Source organism: Dama dama, chromosome 20 (genome assembly GCF_033118175.1).
Source record: "Dama dama isolate Ldn47 chromosome 20, ASM3311817v1, whole genome shotgun sequence".
Classification (NCBI taxonomy): Eukaryota; Metazoa; Chordata; class Mammalia; order Artiodactyla; family Cervidae; genus Dama; species Dama dama.
In genome coordinates, this window is record NC_083700.1 from 92,075,809 (window position 1) to 92,086,981 (window position 11,173).

The 11,173-nt window shown below is 40.1% G+C and overlaps 2 pseudogenes; both read right to left on the reverse strand.

The window, feature by feature from the left end:
* Positions 1-6,161: 6,161 nt before the first annotated feature.
* On the reverse strand, positions 6,162-9,425 carry LOC133039989 (serine/threonine-protein phosphatase 1 regulatory subunit 10-like; annotated as a pseudogene).
* On the reverse strand, positions 9,284-10,525 carry LOC133040316 (cold shock domain-containing protein E1-like; annotated as a pseudogene).
* Between the last annotated feature and the right edge of the window lie 648 nt (positions 10,526-11,173).

An 11,173-nucleotide genomic window follows, 5' to 3' on the forward strand; every position in this document is an offset into this window, starting at 1 on the left:
TTTTGCCGCTTCATAAAAATTTTAGAATCAGTTTGCTAATAACCTCAAAATAACTTGCTGGAATTTTGATTGGGATTCATTGAATCTACAGATCAACTTGAGAAGAACTGACATCTGGACAATATTGAGTCTTCCTATCCATGAATGTGGATATCTATCTCTCTATTTACTTAGATTTCATTATTCAGAATTTCATAGTTTTTCTCATATAGATCTTGTACATATTCTATTAGATATGTATCTAAGTATTTTGGTAAATACTTAGTGACTTTGTACAGGAGACAGGGATCAAGACCATCCCCAAGAAAAAGGAATGCAAAAAAGCAAAATGGCTATCTGAGGAAGACTTACAAGTAGCTGTGAAAAGAAGAGAAGCAAAAAGCAAAGGAGAAAAGGAAAGATATACCCATTTGAATGCAGAGTTCCAAAGAATAGCCAGGAGAGATAAGAAAGCCTTCCTCAACAATCAATGCAAAGAAATAGAGGAAAACAATAGAATGGGAAAGACTAGAGATCTCTTCAAGAAAATTAGAGATACCAAGGGAACATTTCATGCAAAGATGGGCTCAATAAAGGACAGAAATGGTATGGACCTAACAGAAGATGATATTAAAAAGAGGTGGCAAGAATACATAGAAGAACTATACAAAAAAGATCTTCACGACCCTGGTAATCATGATGGTGTGATCACTCACCTAGAGCCAGACATCCTGGAATGTGAAGTCAAGAGGGCCTTAGGAAGCAAGATTGCCGGGAGAAATATCAATAACCTAGATATGCAGATGACACCACCCTTATGGCAGAAAGTGAAGAAGAACTAAAGAGTCTCTTGGTGAAAGTTAAAGAGGAGAGTGAAAAACTTGGCTTAAAGCTCAACATTCAGAAAACTAAGATCATGGCATCTGGTCCCATCACTTCATGGCAAATAGATGGGGAAACAGTGGAAACAGTGGCAGACTTTTGTTTTCTGGGCTCCAAAATCACTGCAGATGGTGATTGCAGCCATGAAATTAAAAGACGCTTACTCCCTGGAAGGAAAGTTATGACCAACCTAGATAGCATATTAAGAAACAGAGACATTGCTTTGTCAACAAAGGTCTGTCTAGTCAAGACTATGGTTTTTCTAGTATTCATGTATGGATGTGAGAGTTGGACTATAAAGAAAGCTGAGCACCGAAGAATTGATGCTTTTGAACTGTGGTGTTGGAGAAGACTCTTGAGAGTCCCTTGGACTGCAAGGAGATCCAACCAGTCCATCCTAAAGGAGATCAGTCCTGGGTGTTCATTGGAAGGACTGATGCTGAAGCTGAAACACCAATACTTTGGCCACCTGATGCGAAGAGCTGACTCGTTTGAAAAGACCCTGATGCTGGGGAAGATTGAGGGCAGGAGGAGAAGGGGATGACAGAGGATGAGATGGTTGAGTGGCATCACCAACTCAATGGATGTGAGTTTGGGTAAACTCCGGGAGCTGGTGATGAACAGGGAGACCTGGCATGCTGCGGTTCATGGGGTCGCAAAGAGTCGGATAGGACTGAGTGACTGAACTGAAGTATTTTATTTTGAGGAGTGCTAATGTAAGTGATATTGCATTTTTAATTTCAAACTCCACTTGTTCATTGCTGGTTATATAGAAAAGTAATTTATTCTTGTATATTAACACTGTATCCTCCAATCTTACTCCAGGAGCAGTCAGTCTTACTATAATCACTTAATAGCTCCAGGAGGGATTTTTGTTTTTTCTGTTGATTCTTTTAGATTTTCTATAGAGATGATCATGTCTTCTATTAACAAAGTCAGCTTGATTTCCTCTTTCTCAACCTAAATAGCTTTGATTTTCTTTTCTTGTCTTATTGCATTAACTAGGACTTCCAGGACAATGCTGAATAGCGGTGGTAAGAGGGTACATCCTTTCTTTGTTCTGTATCTCAATGGAAAATCTTACCAATCTTGGAATCTCCCCATCCAGTAAATGCTACTGTAGGTTTTTTGTAGTATTCTTTATACTATCAAGAAAGTTCCCCTCTAGTTCTAGTTTGCTGAGAGTATTTATCATGTATGAGTGTTGGATTTTTTTTTTCTTTTGAGTATTGGATTTTTATCAAATAGTTTTTCTATTATCTATTGATATGATCATGTGATTTTTCTTCTTTAGACTGTTAAGATTGTAATGTAATGGATTACATTAATTTATTTTTATTAATTGGGTCTTCCATCATTCTTTTTTTAAATTTAATTTTGTTTTTGGTTGCATCGGGTCTTTGTTGCTGTACACGGGCTTTTTCTAGTTGCCATGAGCAGGGGCTACTCTTCATTGCAGTACACCAGCTTCTCAATTGCGGTGGCTTCTCTTGTTGCAGAGCACAGGCTCTAGGCATGCAGGCTTCAGTAGTTGAGGCACTCAGGTTCAGTAGTTGTGACTCATGGGACCTAGAGCTTGGGGCTTCACTAGCTTTGGTACATCAATAGTTGTGGTTTGTGGGTTCTAGAGCGTGGGCTCTGTAGTTGTGGCACACAGGCTTAATTGCCCTGCAGGCTGCAGAATTTTCCTGAACCAGGAATTGAATCTGTGCGCCCTTCATGGGCAGGCAGATTCTTATCCACTATACCACCAGGGAAGTCCACATTAATTGATTTTCAACTGTTGAATTAGCCTTGCATATGCAATAAATGTCACTTGGTATATAATTCTTCTTTATACATTGTTAGATTCTATTTACTAGTATTTCATTGAGGAGTTTTTCTAAGTTCATGAGAGCTATTGGTCAGGTTTATTTTTTTTTTTTGATAATGTCTTTCTCTGGTCTCGGTAATGAGAGTGAGGCTGGCCTCATAGGATGAGTTAGCATCTATTCCTGCTGCTCTTCTGAAAAAGATTGAGAGAACTGGCATAATTTCTTTCTTAAACGTTTATAAGAATTCAACAGTAAACCCATCTGAGCCTAGTGCTTTCTGTTTTGGAAGAAGTTTCTGATTAAATTTCTTTAATAGATATAGACCTATTCATATTGTTTATTTATTTTTGTCTGAGTTTTGGCAGATTGCTTTTTTCAAGGAATTGGCTCATTTCATCCAGGTTATTAAATATGTGGGCATAGAGTTATTCATATTATTCTTTTATTATTCTGTTAATGTCAGTGAGATCTGTAGTGATGTCCCTTCTTTCATTTCTTATGTTACTAGTTTGTGTCCTCTCTTTTTGTCTTTGTTAACCTGGCTTAGAGGTTTATTGATTTTATTGGTTTTTTTCAAAGAAACAGTTTTGGTTTCACTGATTTTCTTTATTGACTTCCTGTTTTCAATTTCATTGATTTCTGCTCTTATTTTTATTATTTCTTTTCTTTATTAACTTTGGGTTTAATTTTCTCTTCTTTTTCTAGTTTCCTAATGTGGAAACTTAGGTGACTGATTTTAGATCTTTTTTCTTTCTTAATAGATGCATTCAATGCTGTAAATTTCCTTTGAAATAGTGCTTTTGCTGCATCCCACAAATTTTGGTAAGTTTGGTTTTCATTTTCATTTAGTTAAGAATATTGTTTAATTTCTCTTGAGATTATTTAGGAGTGTGTTGTTTAATCAAAAAGTTCTTAGGGATTTTCTGTTATTGGTTTCTAGTTTAATTCCACTGTGGTCTGAGAGCAAATATTGTATGATTTCTTTCAAAATTTGTTGAGGTGTTTTCTAGCCCAGAATGTGATTTATCTTGGTGAATGTTTCATGTGAACTTGAATAGAATGTATATTCTGCTGGTTGTTGGATAAAGTAGTCTATAGATACCCAGTATACCCGTTTGATTGATGGTGTTGTTGAGTTCAAATATGTGCTTACAAATTTTCTGCTAGATACCTTCATTTCTGACAAAGTGGAGCCAAATATTAAAGAGATATTGCAAAAATATAGAAGGTTTTTCTTGGAAATATAGTTATTTTTCATTAAAATATGTTATTTATATTAACATGTAATGGAATTAAAATTGTGATTTAAAGGGATTAAATACATATTTTATATTTCTCAGTTTTATTTTCTAACATGACAGACATGCTAGACATAATTTATATAAACAAAAGCTCAATGAGGTCCTTAATAATTTTAAAAAGCATACAGTGGTCCTAAGATTAAAAGTTTGAGAACTGCTATTCTAAATCTTCCCCACTCAAGTGTGTTCCATGGATTGCACTACCTAACTCACTTGGGAGCTTCTTAAAAATGCCAACTCAAAGAAAAAAAAAAGGAAAAAAAGAAATGCAAACTTTCAGGCCCCACACAAGACTGAATAAATAAGAATGTACATTTCCATGATCCATTGATGATTTAGATGCCCATTAAAGTTTGAGAAACGCTGGTCTAGGGGTGTTAAAAAAAATCTTCCTGACACTTGAGTTTTATAGAATGATTAGGAGCAGCTGGGGAGGACTGAGGACCAAGGACTCAAGCAGAGAGGAGAACATGGATGAAATAATAGTAGAGAGAAATGTTATCACACGTTGGGAAACTGCAAACAGAACATATCTAGACTTTTGATAACATTCTTTTTCAGTTTTTAAAAATTGTGCTAAAATACATGCAACATAAAATTTACCACCTTAACCACTTTTTGTGTGTGTAGTTCAAAGGTTTTAAACACCACAATCCATTCCCATACCTTTTTTTATCCTGTAAAAATGAAACCCTATACCTACTAAACAATAACTCTCCAGTTATTACGATGAACAAGGGTTCCAATTTCTCTACTTCCTTGCCAATGTTATTTGTTGTTTGTTTTTCTGATAGAAGCCATCCTAATGAGTGTGAGGTCATAACTCATTATAGTTTTTATTTAAATTTTCCTAATGGTCAGTGATGCTGAGCATCTTTTCATGTGCTTCTTGGCTATTTGTATATCTTCTTTAGTAGAAATATCTATTTACGTACTTTGCCTATTTTTGAATCAGGTTGCTTTTTTATTGTTGAGCTTTAAAAGTTCTCTATATACTTTGTATATTAATGCCTTGAAGATAAGTAATTTGCCAATACAGTCTCCTGTTGTTTTCCTTTTTACTCTGTTATAGTGCCTTTTGATGCATACAATTTTAAAATTTTCATGCAGTATGATTTGTCTAATTTTTCTTTTGTTACTTATGTACTTAGTGTCTTAGACAGAAAATCATTTCCAAGTTCAATGTCATGAAGCCTTTGTCCTATTTTCTCCTAAGAGTTTATTGTTTTTGGTCTTACATTTAGGCCCTTGATCCATGAGGAATTTTTTTTTATATGATGTTAGCTGAAGGTCTAACTCCATTATTTTGCATACGTATGTCCATTTTCCCCAGAATCATTTGTTGAACAGCTTGTTCTTTCCCCATTGAATGGTCTAGAGACTTTTGTCAAAATTCATTTGACCATATATGTTATAGTTTATTTCCGGGCTCTATATTCTATTCCATTGATCTTTATGTCTGTATTTATGCCAGTACTGCACTATTTTGATTACTGTAACTTTGTAGTAAGTTTTGAAATCAAAAAGTGTGAGTCTTCCAGTTTTGTTCTTTTTCAAAATTGTTTTGACTTCATGGGGTCCCTTGAGATGCCATGTGAATTTTAGTATGCTTTTTCATATTTTTGCAAAAAAAATGTAGTTGGTATTTTGGTAGGGAGCACATTGAATCTGTAAATTGTTTTGGGCAATATTGTCATTTTTTAACAATATTAAATTTTCCATTCTATAAATATGAGGTGTTTCCATTTATTTATGTCTCATTTAATTTCTTTCAGCAATGTCTTATAGTTTTCATTGCACTTAACATCCTAAGTTAATTCCTAAGTATTTTATTCTTTTTGATGCTATTGTAAGAGGATTGTTTTTATGATTTCCTTTTCAAATTGCTCATTCTTAGTGTATAGAAATGCAACTGACTTTTGTGTTGCCTTTGTATCCTGATTTTTTTGCTGAATTAATTAATTAGTTCTAACAGACTCTTTTGTGGAATCTTTAGGATTTTCTACATATAAGATTATACCATCTGCAAATAGAGATGTTTTTATTTCATCCTTTCCAATCTGGATGTTTCCATTTCTTTTTCTTCCCTACTTGCTCTGGCTACAACTTCCAGTACTATGTTGAATAGAAGTGCTGAAAGTGGGTATCCAAACTTACCTTGTTCCTGATCTTAGGGGAAAAGTTTTCAGTCTCTTCCATGGCTGTGGCCTCCATCATGCCCTCAGTGGCCCCACATTCCTCCTATGGCCAGGGCTATCATAGCTATGGTGCTCATGAGGGGCTGGCCCTCAATGGTTGTGGCCTCAATAACCAGGAACATCATGAGGCTGGTGGCCATGGGGTCTGTCCCCCATGTCCAAAGCCTTCATGGGGCCAGTGTCTACCACCAGCATCCATTCCTCCACCAGGGCCTCTGTGGGGGCAATGTCCACTGCCTTCACCCCCATGCCACTGCCAGGGCCTTTGTGGAGATGATGCCCACCATCTCCAACCACACCCCCACCAGGGTCCCCTCCTCCATTTGGGAGTCCCCCTTCAGAGTGACCTTTTCTGGCCCCTCAGAATGGAGAAAGAGAAGGTTCATTTCCTCCTTGGCCACCATGGCCTCTATGGTAGGGTCCAGGACCTGAGGCTGATCCCCCCACACCAGGTCACCCTGCATGGTGTCACATGGGCCATCCCAGAAGGGATCACCACCCTCGCCCTGGAAGAGGGTGGGGGACACAGCGGACGTGGACCCTCTGGGCTACCAGGACACCCAGGTCCTCCATGGGGACCCGGCATAGGTTTCCCAGGTTCAGGGAGGAAGTGCGGCATGCCTTGGGCCCCTCAGGGCCTTCCAGTAAGAAACCACTGGCTATTGGACCAGGCCTGAATCCAGGTGGCACCAGCATCTGCTTGATCTTGTCTGAATAGTCTGGTTGCTTTGGCCTTCCTGTGAGGGACAACTGTTAGGTCTACCCGTGATGGAGGAGAGGCTCTCCTGCACATTGATGCCTCCTGCTCTAGGGTCCTGGGGACTCTTCCCGGCACCTGTGCTTCCAATAAAATTGGCCATAATAGGAGGCAGCTTCAAACTGCCTTCCCCATCAGGTGAACCACAGGCTTCTTAGGCTCCAGGGTCTCATCCATGGAACGGAACAATCCACATCTAGGGTGATGAGTTTGGGGGGAGGGGAATAGGCTCCTAAGGCTCAGGATCAGGCTCATGAGGACTTCCCTTGTTTGGGAAGAGCTCCTGAAAGATCCCCTTCTCCTCCTCAGCCTGGATGTACTTCCTGTTGCTTCCAGGGATAACAAGAGGCAAAAGCAGCACCAGCGGCCTGGTGCGCATCCAGGGCACCTTCTCCTCCACTGTGCTGTGGCTCAGATGCCAGCCTATCTCAAACATGTGTTCGCTCTGATGGTATCTCTCACTTAGCTGACTTGCCAAAGTCCTTAATCTTATTCACATTTACTCATTCAATTTCATCCAGTTCAAAACAGAAATACTCCCTCAGTCTTGCCCTCCTCTGGCCTCATCACAGCTTTCCTCTTCCTGCCTTTCCGAGTCAGCTGACTAGGATCTCTAGTACTCTCAATTGGCTTTGCATTCAGAGTTCCTGGCTCCAAAGTGGTGGTATCCATGAGCTCTAGGACTTCAGCAGGGGAAACTGGGGGCTCTGGACATTCTGTGTCCATAACCTCAGAAGGAGGTGCTGACTGGCTCTGGGGAAGAAGTTTCAGCTGTGCTTGGTTCTGGGCTTATTTTCCCTTCAAATGGGCTTGACTTGGCAGCTGTGGGTGATAGCACCTTCTTCTTCTTGATTTGGATGCCTGGAACAGAAGATGAATTGAGCACATCCAGAAAGCCCAGGCTTTCCATTGGCTGTGGCAGGATGATCTTCACTTAGATCTCTTTGGTGGCACTGGGTGTTGTGTTGACACTTGAGGGGAATGCGTTTAAGGTTGTGCTTGTCAGAAACCACCACTGCACTGGTATTCTTCTTCACAGTCACCAAAGAAGGGGTCTCCAGCTCTAGTCCAGTGGAACTTGGCGTGAGACTGGGCACTGGGGTTGTAAGAGACTTAGACTTCTCCCTCTTCTTCCCTGGGGCCTCCTGAGCCTGAGTCTCAGCCTTTACTTCTATCACCAGTTGCTCAGGAGGGGTGGTTTAACTCTTTCTCTCTTCTTTCTGTTTCTTTTATCTTTCTCAGCAGGCTGGGTAGTGTACTGCTCTGGGAGCGGATGACGGTCATCTAGTCGCTGATAAGGACTGAGGCCAATTTCCAGAGCTCTTCATTCTCACTTGACTTGCTCAGTTGCTTCACCTGTTTGGCTGTGTTTTTCTGCTTGAGATGGTCTGCAGTGAGTGGAGATGCTGCAGGGTCAGTAGGATTTGCTGCAAGAGGGGAATGTTGGTTGTTTTTTAATTTCTCAGTGAATTGTTAAGAAACTTGTAACTACCAGCATCAATAAACTTGACCAAAATTTCTGGTGAATGAGTCTGTAGCAGAATGTTCAAATAAGTGCGGCGACTCACCATCTTTCATGCTTCCTTCATCAGACTGAATATCTTTGAAATCTCATCCATACTCTTGAGTTCCCTATCTCAGTTAAGGAAGCTATCCAGCATCCTTAAGTTTAAGGACTCTCTTCAAAGCCTAGGGGACCCAAAGCCATGATCAAGGTTTTATCAGGCTCAGGTGGGGAGGAGGTTAAACTTTTGGAGGAAAAAAATAAAACAACCAATCAGAACCCAAAGTTCAATTATTTTGGGGGGGGGGGCCTCATTGGATCAAAAAGTCTCTTAAAAAAAATAAAGGCCAACTCAGCATGCATTCTCCCCTCCCCAACTCCATTTAGAGAGGGGGCTCATAGAAAAAAAGTTCTGAGTGGATTAAAAAAAGTAAGTGCTGAATGAGTGAATTTGGGTGGGTTTTAGAAGGAAGGGTGGTTAATTATTTTTGAAGTTACGTGGTAATGGTCCCTTAGCCACAGATTTCAAGTACCAGGCAGTGTGGGCTGGTAGGGTGGATGAGATAGGTGGGAAGGGGCAGAAGACACAAGTGGTTGGGCCGGTGGCTGCTGTTTTCCCTTCCCCCTTTCTCTCAGGATGTTTTCAAGGATTCAGATGTTGCTGTGGCTTGTTTTTTTTTTTCCTCATGGCCGACTTGAGAAAATTTCAAACCCCTAAATAAATCCTAGAATCGAGCCTTCTATTTCTCTCTTCAATTCCATCAGAGAAAAAGAGAGGGAGACTAGGAGTGCCAGCCCTTTAAATCCCCTGGAATTTTTTTTTTTTAATTTTAAAATGGTTTTCTTAAATTTATTTATTTTTTTAAACATAACATGAGGAAGGTGTTAAAACTGGTGTAATAGCTCAATAGAATAAGTATTCCAGATTTTGGGAGGGATGAAGAGGGAGATATTCAGAACCCTTCACCAGAATCCCCCCAACTTGATCATAGTGGATTAATGATGTGCTTTGTGGATGTGGTCAGTCAATGACACCAGCTTGACGGATCTTTCTTTCTGCACCAAATCCCATTGAGTTATCTGGTCCCCTTGGCTGACGAAGAACCATTAGGTGAGGAGCACTGGCATCATCCAGGGTGATATTCTTCAAGCGATTGACCAACCTATCAGGTCGTGGAGCTGCAACAACCTTGGGGCCCTCGCAGACTCAGCAAACATTACAAGCACTGCACTTGCCAGTGCGCTGATTAAGAATCACTGAGAATTCCACCTCATCTCCTGCCTGTAGCTCAATGCCATCCTGAACTTCTTTCACGTGGAAAAAGAGCTTCTTGCTATCTCCTACTTCATAGTTAATGAAGCCAAACCGATCTTTCACGCACTCCACTGTAGCCCTATGCAGGGGTGTGATGTTGTAGGCCATAGTCTGTGCATTTTGGCCCAGAACACACAACTGGAACTTGACGCTCTCCCCTTTCTGTAGGCAGTCCCCTTTGTTGGCCATCCCAACTATGCCAAATGGATAGACCTCACCTTTCATATCCCCTTTGTCCACGATCTCAATCATTCCTTGGTACTCAGTCTGTGTTGGATCAACACTCCTCAAGGGGCGAATGACTTTACCAGAATAGATGGTGGGATCAGCTTCCTCAGTAATGCCATTCACTGAGTGTGTTTTGTTCACTTTTTCTGCACTGACTTTGTTGCCTTTTCCTTTGGACAAGCTGTACTCGACCATGTCCCCCAGTTCCAGGCTATCAACATCACCAGAGAACTCACTGTAATGGAAAAAGATTTCCTTATCATGATTGGCTGTTTCAATAAACCCAAAATTATCCTTCAAAGTTGCCACATAACCCAAGAGCCTCTTGGAGTTCGAATTATGACCTAAGAGTCGCACACAAGTTGCAATCTGCTGTCCAGGCCTCTGTTTGTCACTAATACTAAATTCAACCTTGTCTCCTATTTGAGGAGAAGTAGATCCTTCCACATCCTTGGCTTGAAAAACAATAGTCAATTTCACTCCACAATCATCATAAGCAATAATGCCATCCTCAGCTTCCTTTTCTTTGCCTTTATTTGGGCTAGTGGTTTTATAAATCCCCTGGAATTTTGCGGTATGGATAGAGGGGCTTGCAGCAGAGTGGGAGGTACAGCGACCATTGCCTGCCTCTTTATCTGCACCTGTGTGATCAGAAGCAATTCTTCCACTGGAAGTTACCAGCAAGTCTTCAAAAGGTTCCAGAGTTGCAAATAGTTACATGAGGCAGATTCTGCTAGTGCAGTTGTTGCTAGGTAGGGAGATAGAATCCTGGTGCTTTCTACTTTGCTATCTTCCTAGAATTGTCTCTTGCTAACATTTTGCCCTCTGACATGTGAATTGTGGTGATTATAATCTTTAGGAAAAACTAGGAGCTAAAACTGCTAGTAGTCCTCTTTCAGAGTTTTATGCTAAAGGAAACTTTTAATAAAAAATAAATATGTATTTCACTGATAGGCAATCTCAGAAACAATGATCTAAATGTTTGAATTTGGTGTCACTATTAAGTAATTGTGTATCTACTCCAAGAGGCATTTTCTAAAACGGTCACTCCCTACAACATTGTTCTCTGTTCCTTTGCCTTGCTTTAATTTGCTTTATAGCACCTGACATTTTACTATATATGCATTGTTGGTTGTATGTCTCTTTAACTAGAATTAAATCCACAGGATAAGGTCTTTGGCATATTCGTTACTGT